Below are 11662 nucleotides of genomic sequence, written 5' to 3'. Positions count from 1 at the left end.
AGGAGTATCCTTCTGGGACCTTTCAGTAAGTGGTCATGACATGGGACTATTCTGACACTTAATAGTACAGCTTATGTTTCAGGACCTATCTCTTCACCTTCACTGCTGCTTTAAAAATGCATGCTGCATTGTGCTTACATATTTATCTTACATTCTTTGTATTTTGACAACTTATTGGTCAAGTGTGCAGACATCATTACCATTAAAATCTCAAAGATTTTACTTTCAGAGACAGAATAACACCCTTAGACCAAGAAATTCAAATTTTCTAGAGTAAATATTGAAAGATGTATTTACATACTGTCTTAAAAATCTTTAAACCAAGAGTTTCCTGCAAGGCATCTATAATAGAGCTATGCAGAATTTGGGGAGGATTGAAGTAAGACCTCTGGGTTTAGCAGGAGAACCAGCCACCACAGAATAAAATAAGTAAAAAATACTGTTCCATATCTTGTCCCATAATTCCAGTTTAGTAATGGAAAACTCCTGCTATTTATTTGCATGGTGCATGAGCATTATGTGTTTATCTATCTCAGCAGCTAGCTGAATTACTTATGTTACATAGAAAAGAGATACAGCCTGAGGCAAAGGTCTGGTTGTGCACATTGTAGTGATGGTTGTCCACCCTTACTCTTACGTTCTGTTCCATGGTTACTCCTCTTGGTTTTAAGGAAGATGTCATTGCAGTTAAAAGACTAGAATCATTATGGTTCTTTTAGGTTTTGTTGCCGCCTTACTCACAATATGTACGTCCCAAAATTAGGTCAGCTGCTAGTTCTTGCTTCTTCTTTCTGTCCTTATAGAAGACTGGTAGGGAAAGGCAGAAACATCCACTCACAAACTCAGTCTCCTGAGAAACTCCCTGAATTCCACTCAACCTACAGCAACTGTTGCAGCTTATTTGGGACAGATATCACGAGGTTCAGCTACACCACTGCACTGTTTCAGGGAACAAGAAATACATATGCCAGTCAGTGGTATACATTCATTTTCCAATATAAGTGCAAAACTCTGTTGGGAGCTGGAGTTTCAGGATACAGTCCTCTGGAAAATCTGCATGTCTCAGAGTGGCATTAATCAGTGCTGAAATATTAATATGCAGGTTTTATCGGTTGCCCAGACACAGCTCTAATTCCCTGCCTTACTTATAGTATGAACACTCTGAAGTTGCAAAAGCTAGGACCCATAACCATTACCCACATTCATGTCAGCTTCTCAATGAAATGCAGAGGGGTGGCGTGGAAAAGGAATCATATTTTTTTTATGAACAAATTTATATTGAGTGTCAGGAAGGTATTATAAGCAAGTGGTGAATAATTGGCATCATTTGTAACTTTTATAACAAGGGAACTTCTGGACACTGTTGTAAATGAAATAATTTGTCATTGAAGTAAGTCTGTCATATATAAACATTACTGTTAATAGTGCTGACACTAGTTGACTGAAGGGAATAAGCTTTTCAATAAGTTCAAACATAAAATTTATTGATGAAAACTGCATGCAAAAATCATGATTTTGTTCTTTTAATGTTAGATATTTTTAAATGAATTTTCTAGCTCTTTATAACTGTGCTGGGGCTAGCTTTATATATACTTAATTGTGCAGACAATCTACCCTGCTGTCCAGACAGGTGCAAAACTCAGGTAAGTGTTACTAGGATTTTCATATTTGCGCTAAATGAGAGTAGGCCTCAAAATCCAAAGGTAAATTCAACATTTGTATTTGAAAGGTGTAATGTGTACTTCCTCTTCCTTTCACTGTGATTAGCAAAATAAGATGCTCAGAAAAAGAAACAAAGAAAGAAAAAAAGTCTTCCATTTCTACAGGGTTATCTGCAGGTGATTCAATTGTCAATTGTTTAATTGTTAATTTCATCTTCCACCTCAGGAAACAAATCTTATTACAATAAATAGAGAAAGAAAACCTGTATGGGAAAGCATTTAAATGTTTGAAATGTACCTTCCTTTCAGTGGTTTCTAGCTATATAAAATTCTTTTAACTGTGCTTTTCACTACTGCAAATAAACTACAATATAGGATAAGCAGAACAAAACTGCTTTCAGAGACAACAGTGTAAATTCAGAGTGAAATGTATTCATAATGGCATTGCTGTGGACTTATTTCTGCTCACTGCAGTTAGAATATCGCTATCTGTTATGGTCAGATCCTGTTTCAGTTTTGATAGTGGGAAAGCTCCTTTGACATCAACTGAAATAGGTTGTGCTTTTAAAAGCATGGGTAGTCCTATGCAGCTGCTTCTGTTTGGTCCCCTGTGCTAATGCAGCATCAGACCCATTTATACGATGAAAAGACAAGCTTACTGGAGAATTGGTGCCAAAGACAAATGACACCTTGACATAATCTGAAAATGCATGAACGCCTCAATAGCTTTTAAATTGGTACAGAGAGTATGAAACTTCTGTTATCTCACTTCCATTTACTTTATTTCCTGGACTTCTGATTCACCAAGTGAAAGGCATGGATAAGAGACATGTTACTATTCTGTGCAGCACTTCTTAAACCAGTTTTTTTAAGGTACTGTAGAATTAGACTCATTAGTAACTGTGTAGTCTGTAATGCTTGTCTAGGTTCTTATACCACAGTCTTCATATATCTGTATACTGAACTAAGCAGAAGGACTGTCTTGTGTTTGGCCTCTTGTCTTCTTTAGGCAAAATGAGCAGAGTGGTGTGTTTTAGTTTGAAAGATATCCAGAGGCACAGTCAAGGAAGCAGAGCACAGCAAGCACCTTGAAGGGAAGTTTGTGAGGTGTCTGACGGTCCTTAATTTCCCTGGGACGCCATTCTGCAACAGTAGACCAAGCATACAGAAGTCTGCACCAATAACTTTCTAATACAGAAAAATCTTTAGTGTCAACTAAAACAAAGAGATTTTGCGTTGTCTTTCTCACTGTACTTAAATTAGTGTTTTGGTCCCCTAAATATGGGGATCAGCTGAGATCTTGAAGATAAGGGTTATGGCACTTTTAGAGCTTTTTTCTTCAGCTGCACTGGGACAGAAGCTGGGGTTTGTTCTCAGGGCTATGGTCAGGGAAGCTGGTTTGGCACTGGCTGGACTCTGGTATATGCAAAGACCCCAAGCCTGGGTGGGCAGTTTTATGTCACTTGAACAATAACATCACAGTGAACTGATGAACACCAGATCATTGCTTCCTGGTGGAAACAACAGGACTTGGGAGTGTTGAAAAAATTGCTCAGGGATGGTCCCCCAAACCTACTTTACCATCAATGAGAGACTGAGAAACAATCATATAGATTGACCTGACAATGTCAAGATGTATACTTCCCACTGCAAATGATAATAAGCTGACTTCTGACTCTCAAGCCATTTGCTGTGCCATCAACACAATTCAGGCCTTGGTTTTTTTTCATCTTCAGTTGGTATCCTTAGTCAGATGATCCTCTACAAGTGATTTGCCGATAGCAGCAGTCTTCTGTGGTGAAAGATGTTACAAAATAAACAAGAGTAGTATCAATAAAAGTTGCACCATAACCTAAGTTTTGAACAATGAAAAACTAACTAATGTTCACTTTTTATGGCAGAATGACAGATATGACAACAATGAGAATCTATGGAGATGTTTTACTGTTGGAGAATATTATTTTTGCTGTATTTGGCCGGATTAACTATATTGATTTCAGTCTTTCACTTCAGTTTATTTTTACCAAAAGTTCCTCTCGACTATCTGAAGAGTCATATCTAAACAGTTGTTTAATTCTGTAAAGTGGATTTAAACACATGCAAACTCTTATTTAAATTTAATGAGATAGTTTACCTACCTGAAGATACGTACCTGTTTAAACACCTTGCTGAAGCACAGGACAAAAGACGGCTTGCAAGTACCAGTTCTCCAAAATGATATATTTTCTCTGATCATGATTGCTCTCGTATTCCCTGAGCAAGACAGACTTAATCTGTCAGTTTTTGTAATTGTGAATATATTCAACTTTTTTTTCCCTTTCTTTTAATCAAACCTTGTCAGTTTGTGAGAAATACCAAGTCACATGAGTCATGTATACTAGATAGCACAGGGGCTAGAGGCTACTTCTCTCTCTACAAATAACACCTGGAAGAAAGGGTCAGGAACGAGATATGATGGGTCTTCTAGTGACACTGGTCCCTTGGGGCCCATCTTAGCCATTGAATAGTACTCCTACATATGTGCAGCAGTACAATAAACTGAGATACATGCAAGTAACATGTTTCCTCAGGTCAGATCAAGGCCAGAAGAGAGCACATTCTGAGCTGAAGTGCATAGAGGAACGACAAGAAAATACCTGTTGAGCAATCTAGGGCAGTGTAGTTCTCAGCAGTGACACCACAGGCACTAATTCCCCCACAGCTGTGATTTGAAGGAGATATTTCTTAGATTGCTCTTGTACAGGTAAGCCAAAATTTTGTTTCATTTTTTTCCCCTAGCATCACAAGAGAGAGAATGGACTAGGTGGGTATATAAATCCTCAGAACATACAGACATGCAGAGCTGTGCACATGTTATGTGAGCAACCACTGGTAAGAAACCCCACAGAACTTTTCAATTCTTTAAGGTCACACATATGACATCTTTTAGATACCTTGAGTTATCTAAATGATTGAAATTGGGTTTGGTCATTTGGGATCAGACTTACATTTTTCTATTTATTAGGCTTCTGTGAATATATCTGAGAGATGGAATAAAATTGTAGAAAGGTTAATTGAGATGTAATCACTTTTTAATGTATAGGAAAGGAAGAAAGTAATAGTGGTCTCATATACAAAACCTCGTTTTTTGATAAGACTCAGTATTCAGTTGTTAAAGTACTGGGAGCACATTAAAGAATTTTTGCTTCTCAGTATTAAATACAGCTCCATTTTTGATTGCACAGAGGGCAAGACAAGTTGTAAATAATTTCTAATTTGTAATGGAAGCCATCTCTTTAAAATATTAAAGTAACCTCTCCTATTTAATGAAACATATACCTTTCAGTAAAGTAGAAAATGAATTATGTTTCTTTCAATGCAAAGGTAAATAAAACTAGTTGGAATAGTTTTCCAAAATTTTAAAGAAAATTTTAAAGAAACAGTTTTTTCCATTTTACATAATCAGAGCAAAATCAGCTGCTTAGCTGGCAAATGGAGGTTATAGAAATGTATATAATTCAAACTACTTTATCTGTGTTTAATAACTAGATATTGACTTCTTAGGAGACAAACACAGAGATTTATTGCTGAAAGAAAGTGATTATTATCGAGGCAGGCAAAACCTTTGTAAATATTGGACTGTTAGGGTCAATAAATTTCAGGAAGAGTGGCCAATTCTTCAAATTATGCATTAGTTCAAACTACTTCTGGAATAAGATTAATATTAAAACTGTAAACCAAACTACTTGAGAGGCTGTTGAATGTTCACATTTCTAGTCCTGTCCTATGAAGCTCATGTGAGGAAATCCTGAGCATTTTCAGTTTTTTGCTGGTGGATATCGTTCTTCTCATATAATAGTGATTGAATGCATTAGCTTCAGGGAAAGCTTAGACTCTTACTCTTGAACAAAAGCATAAGTGAACTTCTGGATGCCTAAAGGACTCCAGTGTTGGTGAGCCAGGAGTATACGGATGTCTGCTCAAAAAGCTTCACTAAACCATCTCTCTTCTCAACCTATACTAGAATGAATGTAGTGGATGAATGGCCATATTTACACGCCACCTAAGATCATCTTAAATTATACTGTCTTTCATCAATTCCATGCAAATTTTCAGAAATTTTAGCCAGAGATGTTACCAACATTTGACTTTGACTTAGGTAGACTTTAGGCCACCTACCTATGGCTGCTGAGTCACAATTTCTGTCTGTGGTATGAGTTCAATTCTCAAATACTTATCTTGGAAATGTTGTTGATAGTGGTTTGTCTTCTAAAACTTTGATGTGTTTTGCTTTCAACTACTCTGTATATCCAAGGCAAATTGAAAATACTGGACATTTCTTCAGCAGATTTTTTTTTCCTTTTTCCTTTTTTTTTTCTTCTTTTTTTCCCCTGAGTACAAACCTCCTATATTTTTATTGCAGGTCTTATGGACTTAACTGCACTTGTTAAAAGAAATATATTCTAGCCAAGTGTTTGCACCCATACTAGTATAAAGGAACAGGGAATGCATTTAAGTGCTATACTGTCAGAAACTAAAGTCTTGGAAAGGGAAGTGTTTCATTTCAGGCCCACATTATAAAAATAAGTCTTCTTGTTTTGGGGTTATTACATATTTAATATTTGAATTTTCAAAACAATATTTTTTTGTGTATTTGCTGAAAATGTCAATGTTTTCACTTTTACTTACTGCAAAATGAAAGAAAAGAATATGACAGATGAAGGAAGCAAAACAAAAGATCAAGAGCTATTGTTGGCTAGAATAGTCCATTTTTCAGTCTCCTATGGGTATTTGAATTATTTGTTTTCTATGACTATACTTATACCCCTCAACTATTGTCATCTCAGACAATATCCGCATAAAAAAATCAGATTCTATCAGATTTTCCATTCATAAACTTTAAAAGTAAACTTTCAGAGCATATTTGGATCAGAATATGTTAAAATACGGGTTTTTTCTCAGCCAGAAAGTTCAATAATTGATAACAACTGAAGGGTAGATAAACTTGCACACATTACATATTATTTTCCAAGACTTTAATAATCTCATTAAAAGATTTTTTGGGGGAGTTAGGTTTTTTTCTGGTTTCAGTGAATTTTGAAAAACTGTTCATTCTCAGTAGAACCTCACTGGTTTGAAATGGGAATGTTTGGAACCTTGCTGTGAATTACATAAATTTTAATGAACTTCAGCTTTTCTATTTCCTCCTGCAAAGTTGTTTTAGACATTGGGAACACTGGTTATTTTAAATGCTGAAAGGGTGAACTGACAGAACTCTTAAAAAACTTGCATGTATATGAATAAACTTTGCTTACAAATCAACTGCAGATAATTTGTTTATATGAATAGTCTAACAAAGCGTCATGGTATTTATGGGGCAAGCATCATATCATTACAGAGTGAACACTGGAAATTATTGGTTTGGCCTTCTAACCCAAAGTTCAGGATAAATAGTAATTTATTTTCTTCTCTGCAGTTTACTTTTTTTTCTGAAGAAAAACTAATTTTAGGTACAGAATTTGATTTTCAGCAACGTGATGTTTTCCCCCAATTTTCCAGCTGGCTTGACTGATTCAGAGGAAAGTCAAGTGATTAGCCCAAGGTCACAGACTAAGTCATTGATTCAGTCAGATTAGAAACCAGGATTCTGCCTGCTGGAGAACATTATTCGAGGAGATAAAGATTTTAATAAGACAGGCACATTTCAGCACAGAATAAGATTATTTTTTTTCTCCTGGTTAATATAAGTTTCAATATCTACTGCAAAACATTTTTATATAGCCAGGCTCTTCAAGATTCTGGGTATCCTACTTTTCCTGTGACTACTGACACCTTCCAGAGGTTCTTGTGGATTCTGCTGAGAGATAATCACATACATTTTGACTGCAGCGGGCTCTGATTCAGATTCAAATTGGTTTCATTTCCTGGGCCCTTGTTTGCTTCAGCAAAACAATTTTAGGTACTGTATCTTCATTAGGGCCAGTCACAGAGCCAGATTAATCATGTTGATTGACAAGAGCAGACAGTGACATGAATTATCTGCCCCTTTCACTCTGCTGTGTCCTACCCCTCTTATGCATAGAGGTGGGTAGCAGGGTGTACCTTTGTGAAAACAGACTGCCATTCAGCACATTAGCTTGACTTCAGGTGAGGAATGTGCAAAAATGCATCTCATTTCACCCTGCCTTTGTAGGGCTTATTTTCTTTTCTTTAGCCTCCTATTTTGTTACTCCTACTACTTAAATGCAGCCACCTCTTATGTCTTCAGGTATGTGATGCAACTTGACTGACTCCCCAGCTTGTAAACTGTGGTATAATAAAGTCACACTGAATGTCTCAAAAAATAATTGCAATATTTCACCATAGCCTGCAGACTGTTTCCCTAGCTGTGAAAAGCACACTTTGATTTGCTATGTGCATCTCGATCTCTTATCTTCTCAAGGTGCAGGGATCAGTGCCCGGAGATGGTGCCCTTGCCCAAGGGCAGGGGATGGTGCCCAGAAGAAACACTCCAGCTGCAAAGTTTGTACCTGTTAAACTTCTGTCAGGTGTTTGTCTTTTTTTAACAAGGAAAGGATATGTCCCATCAGATAATACCTAACTCAAATGAGTCACAAACAGACTGAATTGTCTAAATTTTAATCTGGCAAGAGCAGAGCAAACTTGTTTCTGATAAGCACATCAGCTGCAGCCTTTTGGTATACAATCTTATGGAGAATAAGAACCTCACTTTCACAGGCATTTTTTTGCAGTGCATCACTGTACAATCTAGCATTTCTTTAAATTTGAAATATATACTTAAGCACTGTACTGCATTCATCTGAGATAGGGGTGGGGTGGGTGTTCATTCATAAAAAGAAGAAATTCCCTGATATGTATGGAAAAAAAAATATATAAAAAGTACATTGTCCATTTATATTTATATATGTGGCTGCTCTGAGAAATGGACATGGATGTACACAAACTCTGGAGAATAATAGTTCAGGTGCAAAGCAATCTTGGACATTTGAGTTCAGCATACTGACAAACTACGTATATATATATATATAATACAATATAAGATCCTGTGTTGTTAGTGCATGTGTTCAGTTGATAAGAAATGTGCTTCTGAATAGTTCACATACAGGACTATAAAAAAAATAAATGGTTGTGGTATAAGGGATTTAGCTTTCAAAATCTGAAGAACCTCATTTTCATGTAACAGTTGAAAGATTAAAAACAGTGAATAAATAGTCCTTTCAGAATATCTTTTTTTTTTGTAAGTTCACGTAAGTAATAGCTGATATCTGGAAAGCCTTGCTGCTATTTGAAATATATCAAATAGACATGCTTTGCATACAGAATTCAGATGAGACGTATATTTCCCAGTGTTATATAAGTGTTACAGTACAGAGTGAGGAGTAATATGTATTGTGGTTTTGATACCTCCAATATGAAACACAGATTTTGCAAGGGCACTTAAAATGCTTGAAAATACCTAACAAATTTACTCTGAATTGTTTTTAAACAATAATGAACTAAACTATAAGATAATGTATTAGCTTGACACCAGACATTAAGTTTGAAGTTTTTGCAAGCATAGGTTTTATTTTGGACCTCAAAAGCTATTTGTGAAATTTTTCACAGGAACTCCACTTGCTGCATGAAAGAGAGATTTAAGGTTTAGCTTTTGAGCTCCATTTGGATTTTCAAATATTGACAAAATTTATAGCAAGTAAATTCAAGATTGCTCTGTTAATTCATTTTCCGTTTTTACAAAAAAAAAAATGTTTTGTGTCTGATAAATGTTTTTGTAATTTCTGTATAATTAATGTCTTCACTAAACTTTCTGGTGTTGCACATTGTGCAGTGTTTTGTGCATGCCAGGTTTATTTTGAGGTACTCAGGAGGTACAAACAATTTTCTGGTTTTTTTTCAGTGGACTAGGGAATACTGTGTAAATTCTTTACCACAGACTTCCTTTTTAACCATAGGATGATTATTTAACTTCTGTGCCTCAGTTGCTCACCTCTCTAAATTGATGATAGCCCTCTACCTCCTTTCAGTATGCTTTGTCCTTTTAGAGGGCAAATTCTTTGCACAGCTGTGCTGGGTTTGGCTGGGATAGAGTTAATTTTCTTCATAGTAGCTACTGTGGGGAAACGCTTTGGGTTTGTGCTGGAAACAAGTGTTGATAATCTACAAGCATGTGTTTGTTACTGCTGAGCAGTGGTTGCACAGAGCCAAGGGCTTCACTGCTCCTCACACCACCCACCAGTGAGTAGCCTGGAGGTGCACAAGGGGTTGGGAGGGGTCACAGCCGGGATTACTGACCCCAACTGACCCAAGGGATATACCATTCCATATGACATCAGGCTCAGCATATAAAGCTGGGGGAAGAAGAAGGAAGTGGAGGACATTTGGAGTGACGGTGTTTGTTTTCCCAAGTCACTGTTATGTGTGACACAGCCCTGCTTTCCTGGAGATGGCTGAACACCTGCCTGCTGATGGGAGTCAATTTCTTATTTTGCTTTGCTTATATGCACAGCTCTTGCCTTACCTGTTGAACTGTCTTTATCTCAACCCAGGAGTTTTCTCATTTTTACTCTTCCAATTCTCGCCCCTATCAACCTATGGCAGGCATGAGTGAGAGGCTGGCTGGGGTTTAGTTGCCAGCTGGGGTTAAACCATGATAGCACTAAGCAGAATTCTGTCATTTATCATGGGAGTTTCTTGACACACTAATAAAAAAAATTGAAGTATATGGTAAAATATATTTGTTGTGCTGCCATTTAGAGAGACCTTCCCAGGCAGGAGAAATGGGCCGACATAAAAAGAAATGTAAATTCCTGCACATGAGTAGGAAAAACTCCATGCATTGATACCAACAGGGGGGCAACTGGGTAGAGAGCAGCTTGGCAGAAAGGGTCCTTGGGGTCTTGATGGACATCAAGTTGATCATGAGGCAGCAACGTGCACTTGCAGCAAGGAAGTCTAGCAGTGTTACCAGCAGACTGGTGGAGGTAATCCTTCCCCTCTACTCAGCACTGCTGAGACACACCTGGAGTTCTGTATCCAGTGCAATGGGCACAAACTGAAATACAGAAAATTCCACTAAATACAAAAAAGCACTTTTTTTTTACAGTGAAGGAGGTCTAACACTGGCTGTCCAAAGAGTCTCCATCCTTGAAGATACTTGTCTGACTCGACATCCTGAGTAGCCTGCTGTCATTGATGCTGATTTAATCAGGGGGGTTGGCCTAGACCTCCTTCCTAGATACCTTCCAACCTCTACCTTTCTGTGATTCTGTGACATGTCCTGCTAATAGTAAGTTTGTCTGTGCAAAATTGTATCACTCACATGGAGAAGAATCAGGATGAGGAGCTGTGCTGCAATACAACAGCAGTACTATATCATACTCTTCATAATGTGCATTTGTCATTATAACAATTCCAAATACTACAGATCCACATTTTTTTTTCTTTTCTTTGGTTTTTTTTTAAGGTTTAGCTTTAAAAGTTCTGGTTGAACCAGATAAATCTGGTCGTAATGTACTTACAGTTCTTGTGACTTTTGTTGGGAGAAAGCATTCTTATTCTTGAATATTCCTGCTTAATGCTTCACCTGAAATATTCCTATGCATTTCAAGCCTTAAGCTGAAATCTCAGCACAAATATAATGTCAGCAAAGCCAGGTAGCTTTGCAATGCCTTTTTAATAACATATATAGTTGTTTGCATGTCTTAAGATAGTTGTAATGAAAATAGACTTCAAAGAATAAGTATTTCCAGCTATGTTTTTTTCAAAGGACTGCACATTTGGAATCAAACTATATGTGCTGACTTCAGTGAAATTATGATTTCATCCACTCTTCTAATGATTTTTTGCATGAGGCCAGGATTTCAACTCACTGTGTTGCTTCAAAACACCAACACAAAATCATGCAACAAAGGTTACAGTTAGTATTTCAGCAAATCCCATGGACCCACTTGCTTATTTGGGTGATTTGTCTAAGACTAAACTCCATGTAGTCTGCTTTTACT

Source organism: Falco biarmicus, chromosome 6 (assembly GCF_023638135.1).
Source record: "Falco biarmicus isolate bFalBia1 chromosome 6, bFalBia1.pri, whole genome shotgun sequence".
NCBI lineage: Eukaryota > Metazoa > Chordata > Aves > Falconiformes > Falconidae > Falco > Falco biarmicus.
The sequence above is the reverse complement of the archived record's forward strand: the minus strand, read 5'-3'. Positions refer to the sequence as shown.